Here is a 6,219-nt window from a genome sequence, read left to right on the forward strand (position 1 = left end):
GAGGGTCTCCATCAACCCTGGGCACTGGTGTGTGGGGGCTCAACCCAGGCTCAGAGGGCCTTTAGGTCACCTGTCCAGCCGGAGCAGTCCTTCCTGCTTTCTTTTCAGCTTGTGCTGAGGGGCTTCTACCTCTCCCAGCCAGCACACCTTGACGTACAGCCAGCCCTGCCCTCCTTTTGGACTGGACCTTGTCCAGTAACAACTGGCACAGATGTGCCTGGAGCTCAGGAAGGCCAAAAAATAATGATAATGAAGGTGTGAATGGCTCTTGGTCCAACTGACTACTAGATGAAGAACATACTAATCCTCAGTGACTAAAAGGGCTTCACTGGGCAGCTTGACCAGGGCTGAGGGGCCTGCAGGGATGCTCACAGATTCCACTAAAACAAAGCCAGAGTTTAACCGAATAGAGAGAAGGGCCGAGGGCCCCAACTCCTGACGCCCAAGTGTCCCCTCTGCTATTGGAGGGCTCTTCTTGGTTCCACAACCAAGGCTGTAACTCACTCCTGACATGTACTTCTTGGGTCAGATGCTGTTGGCTGGGACTCCCTTAATGCCTCCTGCGGCAGCCCACCCTTCCTGCCTTGGGTAGGGGGCCCATTTTCCAGCTTCTTCTAGGCATCTCCTTCCCTTCATGACCAAGGCTTCCTGGAATGTCCACACACTGCCTCTGAGTCCCTGCTGCTCACTCCCAGGAATGGACCCTCCCTAGCACCCCCTCCATGGCTGCATCCCAGCACACTCCATGGGCACAGTACATGTTAGGAAACAGCCCACACCTCTCACCACCCAGGCTGAGTTGTGCAGGCAGTGCCTGGGGCCAGGCCTGGCCAGAATTGACACCAGTTGATCAGGGTGGTGCTGTCCACAGCCTGGGAGGCTCACTGAAGGTTGTGGCTGAGAGTCAGAAGAGCAGACAAATCTCAGGACCCCCAGGGTGCACATGACACAGGTCACCCTGAAAGTCACAGCAGAAATTTCTGAGGAGAATGAGAAGGTCTTGAAAGAACTTTAACACAAACTCAATGCACAGAAACCAGAGGAAGAAGGTTGGATCTAGGTCCCCATTGGCCTTTTTCTTTTAAAATTGTCTTCAAACTCAGATTTAATCTACTTGGAACCTCTGGCCACCAGGGGAGAAATTCACTGTCCTGAGTCATTTTACTCCCATGATGCAAGCTGCAAAAGATCCAAAATATCAGAGATGAGCCTGTGGTCCTCAGTCCCCCTGTCACTGTTATGGAGTGGGCTGTGTCACCACTTCCTGCAAGACTTGGCCACAAGAACACCACACAGCCATGTCCCCCAGGGTTCACACCTCCCTAGGCACTGCCAGGAGCGGGACACTGTCCATGCTGCTAGCAGAGACATAGTGGTGACCTCCCCAGCCTGGGGCCACCCTCACAGTCTCTTTCCTCTGCCTGCTTCTTCCACTCCTCCCTAACTACTCACTCCATCCCTCGTCTGCTCTGGAGCCACCTTCCATCATCCCCACCATGTGCCTTAAGTCATGGAAGGATTCTGGCCCTTGAGGTGGAGAAGCATCTTCCAAAGGATGGTAAAAAGACCAAGCAGAGGAAGACTAATGATGGTGGTGGTGATGTCTAACACCTCCACGTGCCAGGCTCTGCCCTAAATGCTATACAAAAGTTACCACATCTAATCCTCACTATTGCTCTGTAAGGAAGGCACTGCTGTTCCCACTTTGCAGCTGGGCAAGCTGAGGCATGGCAAAGGTTCCCCCAGATAGAGAGTGGGAGAGCCAGTATTCAGGAATAGCCACATTTCTGGAGACAGGGGCATGGCCTCCTGCAGATCTTTCAAACGCATCTAGTGCCAGACAGATGGCCAGGCCACTGTCCAAACCCTCATCCCTTTTCCCCACAAACTTTTGAGAATGGCACATGACTCCCGGAAACAGCTGCTCAAAAAACAGGTAGGCCAGGCAAGGCATAATTCCTCCCAGAAATGTATTAATTCCTACTTAAATTGTTCTTTATGGGAGGAGGAGGGGCAAGTGAAATAGATGGTCAGTTAGTCAATGAACAGAATAACAAATCGTGGGGTTAGAAGGGAATATTTACACAGCCATGAGATGACTCTTGAAATCTTTAAGACGTGCTTAGAGACTAAAGATTTCAACATCAAATAATACTTTTCTAGTAATATATAAATTATCAAAAACAACTCAATGAGCAAAACTCACAAAAAAGACTAATTATCACAAAAGAGTTTTTTTTGGAGATACCAGGATTTGAACTTGGAGCCTCACACTTGCTACATAAGTGTCCTACCACTTGAGCCACTCCACCAGCCCCACTTTGTGCTGGGTATTTTTTTTTCTTTTATTATTCATATGTGCATACAAGGCTTGGTTCATTTCTCCCCCCTGCCCCACCCCCTCCCTTACCACCCACTCCACCCCCTCCCGCTCCCCCCCATGTGCTGGGTATTTTTGAGATAGAGTCTCGTGAACTATTTGCCTGTGATAGGGTCTCTGGAACCACCATTCTTCTGATTTCTGCCTCCGGAGTAGCTAGGATTACAGGTGTGAGCCACCGGTGCCCGGCCACAGAAGAGTTTTAAAAGTGGTCATTTCTTAAAAAGATATCAGACCTATGAGTTCTTTCAAACAGGAGGAACAGGTCAGTTCTATGCTATTTAAACTCTTTTAGAACAGACTGAGGAAACACTGCATTATTTTTATGAAGCTAACAGTCCCAATATCAAATCTGGCCTGCCCACCCTCACGATGAAAACCATAAACCAATCTTACTGCAAGCTATGGGTACTGAAATCCTGGACAAAATGCCAGCAAACAAGTCCTGTATCAGTGATTGTCAGACTTGCCTGGCGTTTGGCTTGCTCTCCTGCGACTCTGATCTCTGCTAGGGCAAAAGTAGGAGGACGCATCTGGGTCTACTTTGTGTGGTCTAAGTTCCCTTTCTCAGGAAGCAGACACAGACGAAGCTGGTGTGCAAAACTTGTAAAAATACTGCACAAAAAAAGCTGCTGTTTGGATAACTGCCACTTGCTGGCAACTTGGGGTTAGCTCAAATATCATGTTAGCTTGATATTGTCATTTTTCTTCCTTTGGGGGAAAGTTTTTTTTCTTTTCTTTCCCTTCTTTCTTTCAGTGCTGGGGTTTGAACTCAGGGCCTTGCACTTGCAAGGCAAGCATTCTACCACTCGAGCCATGCCTCCAGCCCCAGTTTTTTTCTGTTTTAATAGTTTGCCTTCTCTGCTTCCTCTCTGCAGAGCTGAGAAGCTGATCTTTAAAAATCAAATCCTGACAGAAATCCTTCTTTGCTGTATCAATGTGCATACCCCCAAGACTTGGGGACAGTGACTTTAGTGTTATAGGCAACTGGGCTCAAAGGACTTGATTGAGCTGGCAGCACACTCATGCCAGGCAAAAGGAGACCCTGGCCTCTAGCAGCCTTGGAGCTTCTCAGCTGAGAACAGGCTGTCACTGCGCCTAGCAGCCAGCAGGGGGCTTGGGCTCTATTTCTGGGGTATGTGACTTTTCCGTGTATGTGTCATAAAAAGCCATCTCATTTCTGATTCACAGCCATTGCTTCTTTGAGTTTTTCAATATAATTCAGGTATATTAAGGAATAATTTGGGTACGGTGAAATTCACCCTTTTTAGGTGTACAGTTTGATGAGTTTTAAAAATATATTAATATAAATATGTAAATACCTCCAACAATCAAAATGTAGAAAGAGCCCATCACCCTTAAAAGTTCCCTCATGCCTCTTTGCTGTCAATTTCCTACCCCTCACACTCCTCTCTGGCTGTCTTCTTCTGTCTATCTTCAGTCCACATAGTTTTGCCTTTTCCAGAGATGCAAGCATGGAGCCTTTTGTAATCTGGCTTCTTTCAACACAGTGTTTTTGGGGGTTTTTTTGACTTTTTTTTTTTTGGTGGAACTTGGCTTTGAACTCAGTCCTTCATGCTTGCAAAGCAGCACCTCCAGTCCATTTTGCTCTGATTATTTTGGGGATGAAGTCTCCCCCCCTCCCTCCAGCTGGCTTGAAACTTGATCCTCCTAATCTCAGCCTCCCAAGTGCTAGGATTACAGGCATGAGCCACCAGCACCTGGCTAAATTTTTATTCTTAATTATGAATTGACAAATTACAGTTGTACATATTCATGAGGCATAAAGTGATGTTGTGGTTTCTGAGTATGACATGCAACAATTAAACCAAGCTAATTAAATAACCATCACCTCAAACGCTTATTTCTGTGATAAGAACATTTGAAATTTACTCTGTGATTTTGGAAGTGAAGACACACTTTTCATTTACTGCAGTTACTGTGCTGTGCAATATATCTCAAACAAAAAACTGATTCCTTCTGTCTGACATGTTGCTTTCGTCAGTTGTACTGTACTTGTACTTGTCGGTTGTGTGTCAGTACTCGGTTCCTTTTTTTCTTTTTTGGCAGTGCTGGGGATTGAACCCAGGATCTTAAGCATGCTAGTTGAGCATTCTACCATTGATCCACCCCCAAGCGCCAGTATCTTGTTCCTTTTTAGAGTTATTGCATTGCATGGACATACCACAATTTGTTTTTCCATTTTCCGGTAGGTATTTGTTTGTGCGGTGGGTATATATGTTTTCGCTTTTCTACGATGACATCACTGAGTCATATGATAACCATGTATCTCACCGTACAGGAAATTGCCAAACTCTTTTTCCCAAGCGGCCATGGTTCCACGTGCTCACCAGCACACTCTCTCGTCTTTTTTGAAGTCACTTTAGTAGGTGTTTAGTGGCATCTCCTTGTCCCATTGTGGCTTTCATTTTTATTTCCTAATGAGTAATAATGTTGAGCCACTGTTGATGTGTTTTTGTGGCCATCACAGCTCCTGTTCTGTGAAGTTTCTGTTCAAATCCTTTCCCATTTTTAATTGGCTGGTTTATCTTCTTATTGAGTTGGAAAAGGTCTTTATTTTTTCTGGATCCAAATTTTTTATCAGTTTTCTATTTCTCAAATATCTTCTCTCAATCTGTGGTTTGTCCTTTCATTTTCTTACTATAACTTTTGAAGAGCAGAAGTTTTTAAGTTTGGTGACAGCCAATTTGTCAGGTTTTTTTTTTTTTTTTCTGTTATGAAATGTGCTTTTTGACCTGGAAGAAATCTTTGCTTAAAATTTTATTGTTGTACTGGGGGTACATTGTGACACCTACAACAGTGCTTACCATATATCTTAGATTCACCCCTCCAGCATTTTCCTTATCCCCCCTCCCTCCATTCTTAGAACAGTTTCAACAGGTCTCAGTGTTCCATTTTCACACGAGTACATATAATGTCCACCGTATTCACCCTCCACTGTCTAAGAAATTTTCACCTACACAAGATCACAGAGATTTTCATTAAGCATTGTTTTATGTCCCACAAATTTTGATATATTGTATTTTCATTTTCATTTAATTAAAATATTTCTAGCTATTTTCTTGGCTTCTTCTTTGAACCATGAGTTATTTAAAAGCATGTTGTTTGATTTCCAAATATTTGGGAATTTTCCAGATATTTTTCTGTTATTGGTTTGTAGTTTAAATTTCATTATGATGACAGAACAAACTTTGTATGATTTCTTTTATTTTTAATTAGGTAAGGTGACTTATGGCACAGAATATGATCTGTCTTGAAGTTTCACATGCACTTAAAAAGAACATGTACTCCATTGTTGTGGCTGGAGCATCCTACAAATGTCACTCAGATTAAGTTGGTTATAGAGTTATTGAAGTTACCCATATTCACACTGATTTGGGGTACCTGTTCCATACATTGTTTGAAACCGGAGTTTTATGCTCCCAGTTCAAACTCCTGGGCAGGTCCAGACACTTGTTCCTATAAGCCAAATAAAGAGACATGGCAAAGGGCAGAGAAAGGAAATAGATTTCATACATGGCTGGGGACACACTGCAGAAAGAGGCCAAGTAGCTGAGCGCTGGTGGCTCATGCCTGTAATCCTAGCTACTCGGGAGGCAGCAGTCAGGAGGATCATGATTTAAAGCCAGCCCAGGAAAATAATTTGTGAGACCCTATCTCAAAAAAACCTATCAAAAAAAGGGCTGGCAGAGTGGCTCACAGCGTAGGCCCTGAGTTCAAACCCTAGTATTGGAAAAAAGAAGGAAGAAAGGAAGGGAGGGAGGGAGGAAGGGAGGAAGGGAGGGAGGAAGGGAGGAAGGAAGGAAGGAAGGAAGGGA

Source organism: Castor canadensis, chromosome 19 (genome assembly GCF_047511655.1).
Source record: "Castor canadensis chromosome 19, mCasCan1.hap1v2, whole genome shotgun sequence".
NCBI lineage: Eukaryota > Metazoa > Chordata > Mammalia > Rodentia > Castoridae > Castor > Castor canadensis.